Source organism: Sturnira hondurensis, unplaced genomic scaffold (genome assembly GCF_014824575.4).
Source record: "Sturnira hondurensis isolate 20B ecotype Veracruz unplaced genomic scaffold, ASM1482457v3 Scaffold0015596, whole genome shotgun sequence".
NCBI lineage: Eukaryota > Metazoa > Chordata > Mammalia > Chiroptera > Phyllostomidae > Sturnira > Sturnira hondurensis.
In genome coordinates this window covers 22747943-22759222 of record NW_028088227.1, presented here as the reverse complement: position 1 = coordinate 22759222, position 11280 = coordinate 22747943, and the positions used below count along the sequence as shown (strand labels likewise).

The 11280-nt window shown below is 37.2% G+C and overlaps 1 long non-coding RNA gene across 1 annotated transcript; it reads left to right on the top strand.

Moving 5' to 3' along the window:
• The first annotated feature begins 978 nt into the window (after positions 1-978).
• LOC119000316 (uncharacterized) lies at positions 979-7366 on the top strand. The gene is made up of 3 exons (XR_005069291.1): positions 979-1002; positions 4716-4811; positions 7257-7366. It is a non-coding gene; the product is annotated as an uncharacterized LOC119000316 (long non-coding RNA).
• Positions 7367-11280: the final 3914 nt, after the last annotated feature.

Sequence of the window (11280 nt, the reverse complement as noted above, 5' to 3'; positions counted from 1 at the left end):
TTTGTTAAGGGTGTCCCTTCTCTGTATCAGGAAGAGAAGGACAACGGCATCACAAGAAATTTGTATCAGTGAAGAAGGTTTAGTCTGCAGAGCAAACATTACGTTAATTGATGGTATTTTTCTTGGTCATCTGTCTCTTCATGACTGGCCTTCTTCACACTCTTCTTTCTTTTGTCTTTCACTAAAGACGGCATTTAAGCCTGAATTTGAAGCCACCTCTGAGTGTTACTCAGTTTCTCTGGGTAGCTCCCGTGCGTACATGGGGTATACATATTAATAAGCTTTGTAAAAAAAGTTTTATGAGAGTTTATTTGAGCCAAACTGATAATAATCATCAGGAAGCAAATGCTCAGCTGATCAAGAAAATGATCCAAAGAATGGCAGCTTTGCAACTTATTTTACATATTAGAATCAAAGGAAAGATGGAAAAAGGTTTACATGAAATCTCTTGGTGGTAGATTATGAGATGAGAGAAAGCAAAGCAGGGAAATCTCTGAAATTGGATAAAAAGCAAATTAAGAGACACATACTTCTTTTACACAGGTGAGTACAGGATAGTTAATAGTTAACACAGCACAGAGAGATGGTGTGTGCCGACGGTTCAAGGCTGGACAGGTTCACTCAGGATTTGGGCACACAAGAAAATTTGAGGCACCATGGAAATGCCTGGCATGCCTTTATTCATAGGTGGGGTGACCCACGTACATGACAAGCTGTGCCAGGGGCAGAAGTCCCAACTCCTTTATATACTAAATGCCCACAAAGCTGGCAGAGAGCCAAGATATTATATAACTAAGTGTGATTCTGCGCCTTGGGGCCCATTCTCAAGGCCATGGGAATGCTGCTTACCAGGCATGGTGAGGGAGCCTGCCTGACTTCCTTTGCCCTACAGGTGGTAATCCGGGAACTAGACAAGGACGAGGGGTTTTGTGATCTTGCCCTTTGGTGTCAGCGGTTGTGCCTTGAGGGTTGGGAAAAGAAAATTACTCTGACATGTCAAAGGTATGTTATCCCAGATGCATAAGAACAATGGACGGGGCTCACTCAGTGACCAAGGTCACTTCCCGGACCTTGGTCAGGGAAGGCACGGGGGTAGGACATGACGGTTCACCATGATCTCCTTTTAATCAGGAATTTGTATGTTCACATCATCCCGTGTGGTTACTCTTGGTTTCTGAACTCCTAAGGACCTTTCACGTGGCCACCCCTGAGCTTGTCAGGTTTCGTGTATCCCCCTTTTTTGTACACAACTCCTATTTCTTTTTTTATCTTAATCTGTCTTCACTTACGAGGCTCCTGGTGAGAATTGGGAAGGATAGAAGAAAAAACAGTTTTTTCCTTTCCTACAGTGTGATAATATTGTGCCCACCCAGATAATCCAGACTTATCTTCCCATATCGAGGATTTAAATACATCAGCCAAGTTCTGTTTTCCATGTGAGGTAATATATTTACAGGTTCCAGTGTTCAAAGTGTGAATGTTTTTGAAGGGCCATGATTTTCCCAACTGTAAACTGTCAAATGATGCTGAGTTTCTAAGAGAAAAAGGACGGCTTTGATGAGGACATTGGGTTACTAGGAGAAAATACTTTAAATTTGAGGCTATCATTACAATAAAACATCATGGATAGATTGATGTTACACAAAAGCTAACATTAATTTTACTAGCAATACGTTATATAATCTGCGTAAATGTTATTTGTCGAGAACAATGGGTAAAAAGCAGGATTTAGGAAAGAAGTAATTTGTACAATCTGGAGTTTAAAAACGGCAGTGGCCCGAGGGGTGGGAAGATGCGGATAATGGGCAAGAAGGGGAAGGGTCAAGTCAAGGAACGTGTATAAAGGACCCGCGGGCAAAGACAACAGGGGGTGGAGGATTGAATGTGGGGGTGGGTAGGGCAGGGGGAATAATGGGAGGAAAATGGGAACAGCTGTCATTGAACAACAACAATAAAAAACATCTTGGTAGGTGTCTTGCATCAGATGGAGAGCACTTTGAAGGTGACTGAAGTTTAAACATGTAACAATAAAGGCACGATTTTTATTAAAAATGAGGGGATTTTTAAAATTATTTCTTCTATTATATTACTCATTTACTTTTGTCTGCATCCACTGGTTAGCTACTCCAGACTCTGGGTCTACAGAGAAAAACAATGGCCAACAATAAACAGATGCCCTCACAGCTGCTAAGTGTATTTACAGGTGAATAACAGATTCTTGGTCCCCATAGAATTGCTTATTTCCTTAAAGAAACTCAGATTTGCATGTAGTTAGGATGAAATATATGTAACTTGATGATTAAAATCACAAGAAATATCGTTACCAAAGTAGTAGGTAAATTACTACCCACTTACATAACACATTCTTCCAAATCTAGGGCCAACAAAATATTTACAGGAAACAAAATCCCTTTCAAAGCTCATCAATTTATTTTTGAGATATATTGTGAGCATACACAGTATGACATGTACTTTGCTGAATTCTAAGGATACAACAATAAAGAAGACAAAAGTAAGCATATATCATATATTAATTTTATGCTTATTTCAAAAAATTAAAGATAATTTATGACTTTTAATGTTTTAGATTTTAATGAAGAACACTATTATAAATGGAATATAAATGCTGCCAAGACCTTCAGTTTGAAAAACTATAGATGGTGACATTAAATAATGAATGAACTGTTGTAGAACATGAACATAATAGGTATGATCACCTATCTTTGGAAACACAACAGACAAAGCCACAAATCTGCCTGAAGGAGGTGTACAAGGCTTGTCAAAAGACACGGCACTTCAGCTATTTTTAATGGGGGGGGGGGCAAAAATACAACACAACAACACTTTTTTTTCTCACACCTTTTAAGTTCTGGTAACTGGGTTGATAATTAAATGAACAGAAACAGGGTAACAGGAGGAAATGTGCAAAATGTATTACAAATNATTTATTTGTGAGATATATTGTGAGCATACACAGTATGACATGTACTTTGCTGAATTCTAAGGATACAACAATAAAGAAGACAAAAGTAAGCATATATCATATATTAATTTTATGCTTATTTCAAAAAATTAAAGATAATTTATGACTTTTAATGTTTTAGATTTTAATGAAGAACACTATTATAAATGGAATATAAATGCTGCCAAGACCTTCAGTTTGAAAAACTATAGATGGTGACATTAAATAATGAATGAACTGTTGTAGAACATGAACATAATAGGTATGATCACCTATCTTTGGAAACACAACAGACAAAGCCACGAATCTGCCTGAAGGAGGTGTACAAGGCTTGTCAAAAGACACGGCACTTCAGCTATTTTTAATGGGGGGGGGGCAAAAAATACAACACAACAACACTTTTTTTTTCTCACACCTTTTAAGTTCTTGTAACTGGGTTAATAATTAAATGAACAGAAACAGGGTAACAGGAGGAAATGTGCAAAATGTATTACAAATGTACACACCAGAAGTGTTATCGGAGACTAAATGCATTGGAGAGTTGAGATTTATTTGCACTATGGACAAAAGCAAAAGGGGGCAGGGTTTTAAAGGAAATAGACAGTGTATAGGCAGTTAAGAAAGACCAGAAGGCACATGGCAGGGAAATTTCTGCTCGGCAACCCAGAAACCGTGAGACACAAGGGTGTGATGTCTAGTTAACAGACCTCCGCTTCATATGTTTATACGAAGATGAGTAGATTCCTTTCTTGGAGCAGACCTTTCCATCCGAATCTCGTAGGCAGGAAGGGGTGGAGCTTAGAGATGCTTGCTAAGTCTTTTTCTTTTTAGTAACCAACTTAAAATCTATAGAAATAGCAGAGCTTGGGGAATGGCACAGCTTTGGTCCCTTCCATTAATAGCTTCAAAGAGACAGGGAGACATAATATATCCATGACACAGGGAGAAGATGCTAAAAACACGAGAGAACAAAAGAGCTCTCAGAAATTGCACGGTAGAAATGAAACACTCAATAGAGAGATTGCAGGATAAAGCTGAGGGAATCCCACATAATATACTGCATCAACTCAAAACAATTTGAATATCCAAGCCCTGGCTGGTGTAGCTCAGTGGATTGAGCGCAGGCCTGCGAACCGGAGGATCGCGGTTCGATTCCCAGTCAGGGCACATGCCTGGGTTGCAGGCTGGTGGTACCCTGCAGGCCAACTCCCAGCAGGGGATGCACGAAAGTCAACCATACATTGATGTTTCTCTCCCTCTCCTTCCCCTCTAAAGATAAATAAATGAATAAAATCTTAAAAAAAAAAACAATTTGAATATCCAAAGGGAAAAATTAGAATGGAAGAGGACCAATCAATCTAGAAGATCCACTACCTAAATAATTGAATTTTCAGAGAAAGCAATGAGAGAAAATCATCACAAAATTAGTAATGTTTTTTCTAAAATATTGAAAAAAATTACACATTTTGGCATGAATGTTCAAACTATGTCCCCATAGTAGCCTAGTTGCTGATGGACCTGTGAAAGAAAAAAGGAAGAGCAAGCCAGATCGCCTGACCTTGATCACAGCAGATGCATTTTAATATAGTATCTAACAGTCGTGGGCCCACATGGTGGCAAGAAATGTTTGTAATAAAGTGAATGCATACCTTAGTTAATTGATATCAGCCTTCTACACGAGGTTAAGTAGGCTTTGCCACCCTAAAATACGCTTTTTGACATATTGATTATTTTAACCTGGTTAATTTTTAAGAAACAAAAGACTCAGAGAGAAGATTTGACCTACCCTCTAACTGCATCTAAAAATTCAGATAGAAGACCTGCTTCAGGAAAGCAGGTATCATCAAAGGTGACTGTACCTTAATATGAATTAAGTGTGATAGACAGGGAGGAACCTAGCAAAGCCCATTAGATCAAAGTCCTCTCTGTGTCCCATGATGAAAATGGCACAGCAAACATTTGTTTATCAAGAACCTGATTTTCTAGCTTCATGTGAATTGTCTGTCTGAACTTTGAAGTCCCAAACCACAGCCCTTGACCTCCCCACCCTTCTCCTTAACTCAAAATGGCATGTAAACCTCAATGTCAAGATCTGTCCTGGGTCTGATGTTCTTATAAAAACCTTGTATGCAATAAATTTGGCCATGTTCTTTTGTTAATCTGCCTGATATTAATTTGATTATTAATCCAGCCAGAAAAATTTAGAAAGGTGGAAGGGAAATTATTTTTCCATGCTCCCCCCATATATAAAACATAGTTTTAAGGAAATCTTTCTGATGCTAAAATAGATTTTTTTGAAACCCCACTAATCTTAGCTACATGATTTGTTCATCATAAACATCACCAAGCCATCCATTGATGATAATTAATAAACAAAATGCATTCATTATTGTTTGTGGAGTGTTCATGTTTGCCCTATGCCTTTCACTGAAATTTTCACATATTCATTCACATGATTCTCTCAGTAATTCATTTATTCCCATTTTAGACAGAAAGAAACTGAACCACCACCAATTTAAATAATTTGTTCATTATCACACAACTAGTAAATAGTGAAAAGAAGATTCAAACCTAAGTAGTCTAGCTTATTTTTTAGCATTCTTTTAAAAAAGGAAAAAGAAGTAGTAATATTATCAGTGTTTACAAATAACTTGAAAATAATTGATTCTATTATTTATCCAATTTTAATAACTTTTAAAAATCCTCTTCAAAGAATTTTTCTACCTTTCCTGAACACTTCTAGTGATGAGAAATTGACTGTCATCCAAGGCAGTCCACATCCTGTTTCCTGTCCTGCGACCCTCTAATCTTTAAATTTCTGTTAGTAGCCCTGTCTGGTATAGCTCAGTGGATTGAGCGCGGGCCTGCGAACCAAACAACTGTGGTTCGATTCCTAGTCAGTGCACACGCCTGAGTTGCAGGCCAGTTCCCAGTGGGGGGGACCCATGGGAGGCAACCATACACTGATATTTCTCTCCCTCTCTCCTTCCCTTCCCCTCTCAAGATAAATAAATAAAATCTTAAAAAATTCTGTTAATAACTTCAGTTTTGTCTTAGATGCTCAGGATCCCCTGAGGCTATAAAAGGACAGATGTAATATCTTTTCAGATGACATCTTTTTATATGTTTGGAGATACTTGCCTTCACTCAAGAGTTTTATCAAATATAAGGTTCATAGTTCTCTGAATTACACTTTATTACTTGGCATTAAATGTCCTTTAACCACCCTGGCGAGTCTTCTGAAGATGAGTCAGAGTGCCTCTACCTTCTTAGAACTAGTATTTATAACATCCTATGGGGAGAGATGAGTGAACCATCTATTTCCATTAGATTCTAATAATTTTTTCCTTAAAAGGCCACACTGTTCAAATTATATTTAAATGGTTGTCAAGCATAATTTGAGTCTCTTTCATCTACAATCTTGACACTAATTATTTGTATTATCCATCTCTGGTCCCTTTGAAATTGGTTTTAGAGATCCAGATGAATCCATGTGGTTTCCTACGGTCAGGACCACTGCATTGCTCTACTCTGCTGGTACATGTTTGCATCCCAGCTTAGTTGTCCAACTGACGTTCACTCTCTTGTGATTTTCGGCTGTCCTTATACTTGACAAACACGTACAGTGAAATGAAATCCTGATGCTTGTAAGGCTGAGTCCTTTGGAAGATGGTTTTCTGCACTTTGGGCACTCTTAACATGTGGAACAAATACTTTTCATATGACCATTCTTAGCTGAGCACCATCCCAGTTGCATGGGATATGCCTGAGCAAGGTGGATGGATCTTCAAGAAGTTACACCTTAGCATCTATCTCTTGTAAGAAGTCCTCCTCCAGACTCAAATAAATTAATCAATAATTGACATTGGGATATGATCATTAAACTCGGTACTAATTTTTGCAACTGCACTGTCATTCAATTTGCACCCTGCATCTTAAAGCCCCCAATTTAAGACACTGTAATTTACCAAAGCTCCAAAACAAAATATATTCTACATTTTTCCAGACATAAAAACTTTATATAAAGGACAGCAGTTTGACCCTATGTGGTTTATACTCATTCTGAACCTGCGTTTACTGAACCACTTCTGCTTATGCCACATCTGCTTCTATTCTCTTGCCAGGTTTGTGACCCAACCCAAGCAACTACAGTGACTGGTCACCTTTTGGTCTGAAAAACAACTCTAAAGTGTTTTAGTTTAGTTGTAACCTTGGGTTTATTTTGTTTCTTTTTATTTGTTTTCTGCTAAGTCCTTTGCTGATTTCAGCCTTTTCACTTTCTCAACACTTACAGGATCATCATGTTCTATTTCGCAACATTCAATTGAATTTTGAGAACCATGAGGCCTACTTTTGTAGGCAGAGTGATTTCTTTGGAACACCTTTCAACTGTATATGAAAAAAGAAAAAAACTGGAGAAAAATTAACCTGCAATTAGTATACCAGAAAAATTTTGATTCAACCTACTCAATATTAGGATAGAACCTACTCAGGCTACTAAACGTCAAGGTAAAGAAATCTTTCATCAGGCACCTAGAAAGAAGAAACAAAATACAAATAAAGAAGAAAAATCAGAAAAGTCTCGTACATTCTCTGCAGAAATACATTGTGCTTAGAAACAGTGGAGCAATGTCTAAAGCCAAAAGGAAAAGGAGTGTAGTCCAATAATTTTATAGCCAGCTAAGATATTTTTCAAGTATAAATAGAGAACAGAGATCATTGAAAACATAAAATAACTAAAGAATTTATGGCATATAAGACTGAACTGGAATAAAATATTCAAGTATACAAAGCCTTATAAATCACCACTGATAAAAATAAAAGTAAAACTGAACATCCTTCAAGAACATAATAAAATATAAACATGAATAATATATTAATGTATTTTACAAATGTTGTAATGTAGGCAGAGGACGGATGGAAATATACGTGGCATGCTATCATTTCCTCATTTATAGAAGGAAGTTAACACATTTTTAAAAAATAAAGACCTGTGGTCAAAACTATTGCTTATATCTTTTAATGAGTAAAATATGATCTTAATTTCCAGTTTTTTTTAACAAGCAGCAACTCTATGGTAAGAAAACATTTACTTGAATTCTAATAATATATTTGTTTTGTTTTTAAGTTTTTTATTATTAAAATTAAAACAAACTTTAATAATTGAACTATAATGCTTTCATGGTACAGTCCTGCTTTCTTTAAAAAACCGATTTATATCTGTTTTCCATTTTTCTATTTATCTATATATATGTTTAGAAAAATACGTGGAATGAAGTTCACTCATAGTTATGGTATTTATTTCATTGTGAGAAGATTTAGAGCAATTGTTGTATGTACTGTTTTTGCAACTATGTCATTCTGAGTTCTTTAACATTAATATGCATTATATACACATGAAATGTGTAGAAGCCCTCTGACCCCAGTTCACTCTGCTTCTCACGCATGTCTGTCTGCAGGGGGCGGCCGACCCCTCGGACTGTTAGGCTTTCCTCACTGCCTGACTTCAGATCGCTGGTTTCGGCCAATGGGAAGCGCCGGCCGGGGAATGACAGGGCAAGAGGAGGGCTGTGGTGTTCTCCATTCCCTACCATGTTGGGTGGCGTTTTCGGTTTGTGTTTGGTACTCTCCATGATGGTGGCTCCGATTAGGCAATTTCCTACAGCAAGGCTACCTCCAGTTTTGCTTCTGCCCCGCAGGTGAAGGGGTGGCTAATGGTTCCCACAGTTGCTGACCTCACATCCATTGCTTATGCCCTCCCCTTGGGAAAGTTTCTTGAACGATTTGAGTAAAATTCTGTTTATGGCAGGACTGATCAAATAAATGATAATGACATTTTGTTCTTATTTTTCTGATATTTGCATTTAAAATAAATATACATTGCTCATTTATACAATGTATTTTGTTACAGGCTGTAGGTTTTCCACTGCAGGCTTTAACGTTGGAGTTGTGTAAACGTGACTCAGTTCTAGTGAACAAAGATGAACAGTTTTACAGTAAATAGCAACAAAATATTTTATGCACAAAGTACATAGGAAAACATTTATATTTAAGTATTTTATTGCCAAGCATGTAGGAAATATTTGTTGATCTATTTCGTTTTGAAGTGCTACTGCTATTTACGATTTTTATCATGTTATAGGTAAGATAAAATAGAATAGATTTTTACTTGGCTAATTAGAAATTCCCTGGCTAATTACCACCACTTACTATTTTCATCATGCTATAGGTAAGATAAAATAGATTTTTACTCTACTAGTTAGAAATTCCCTGGAGTATTAGACAACCAGAAAATATCTGCTTGTCTAATCAGAGTTTTACCCTGGATGTGTTTGCTGAAAGATTTCCGCGTCTTATGTTTGGGCCTTTTACAAATGCTCAGGTGAATTTATGCGAAATATTTCAGATAAATCGACAGAGGATCCACTAAAGAGAACATCCTGCTTCTTTCCCTCAGCCCCTCCCTCGCTGCCAACAAGCCCTTTCCCCCCCGTTGCCTCCTAAAGTCTGAATTCAGCTGGGATTTTAGGTGACTGCTGGGAAGTATTAAAACTCATTATTTGGTTGACCAGAATATTTGCCCTCTTTTATTTTCCAATAATGCTCTCTGAATGGCCTCCTTAATGCTTTTAAAAGATGTGTGGTGGTGCAGCGGAGTCCAGCGTGGGCAGGAATTACAGTTATCGTTTCAGATGAGGTGTGTTGACAGAGCTCAGGGTGACGCAGTTGGCAGTGCGTGGGGCTCGCCTCCTTATTATTACCATCTGTGTCAACTTGGAGCCTCCTGCACTGCAGAAAGGACAAGAAGAATGAGGCTGTGGTTGTGTTCTGGGGAGACTTTTTTTCATTACGATTGACCCGGGGGTACACACTAAGTAGGTGAATGAAACAGAAAAATCGTTCCAGGCTTTTACTGGATATCACTTGTAACTATCCGCACTGTACCATTAGTATTTAAAAACTCTTCCCCTCTCTACAGTTTTTTTTTTACACCTATTTCTTTAGAGAAACAGTCCTAATGGTGACAAAAATATATCACTTTCTTTGTGCAACGTGATGAAATTTATAATGTAACCTTTATAGAAAATATATTATTACTGGCAAAAAACCATGGTTCATTTTTATAACAAAGCATATTGGCAGTTGAAATGAGCAGAGAACAAGTCTTGTGCAGCCTATATATGAAAGGCTTGGAATGCTAAACTATTTGGAAGGAACCTGAGTCATTTCAGGGAATTTATGTGGGTCAGGATCAACCACAAAATGAAGAAAGCAAAGAAAATGCTGAGAGTCAACTTTTAGGTTTTTTCATGTTGGATTTAGAAGCAAATGATATCATTTAAAGAATGTATTGTAAGGATACACTAAAAAACACCAAGTGTATTTTTATAAGTGATAGGGATGAAAAAGCTACACCGAGCAGCTTATTCTTAACAATTCACCTTGTCATTTTCACTCAGTAAGACTAGGACAAGATTTTTCTTTCAGCCGCAGACAATAGGAAGTACCATTTCATATACAAGGAAGGTATGTAATTTAATACTAGAAACGCACTATGGTATTTCAAGTATGTTTATATATACTTACACTTAGTTTAAATAATCAATAAAATGGTAAGTATCTTGTTACAGAATGAGTCCAGTCTCCAATTAACCTTTTAGTTGTTAATAAAAGTCCTGAATAAAACATTTTAATATTAACTATTTAAACAAGTTTCACCTAAATAAGAGGTAATGTCAAAATTCGAGTGTGTAAACATGTGTGTAATAATTGGGCTTACTCATGGCATCATGTATCACTTGATAAATTAAAACAATTCACAAAATAACCTCATTGCATACACGAGAGAATTCAGCATTGAGACCGAAGGGACACTTGAGAGATCCCTGAGGTGTCAACAGTATATCTCTCTGCAGTGGGTCCCACTACCAATTGTACAAGGTTTTGTGGCTCTCAAAGTAAGTAAAAGGTCAAGTAGAAATGTCTGAGAATTCATTCACAAAAATCGTATTTAAAAAGATGTCTATTGCACCTGAATGCGAACTCCACAACTCAGAAGTGAATACTGGTGGGAATGTTGGTTGGGTTAAAGTTCAGGTGACTTTAAATGGGAGTATAATCAGATAACATATCCTTCCTAAATTATCAATAGATTCATTCACACACAGGACAGCTGTGGATCCTATCCAAAACTGAGATTCCTTTCAGACATACGTTGATGTATCAGATGGAAATTCGGACGTGGATCTGAAACCAAAAAAGACCCTGGCGTTCAGGCTGCCTGTCAGTACCAAACCCAATAATCAATGACAGTGACT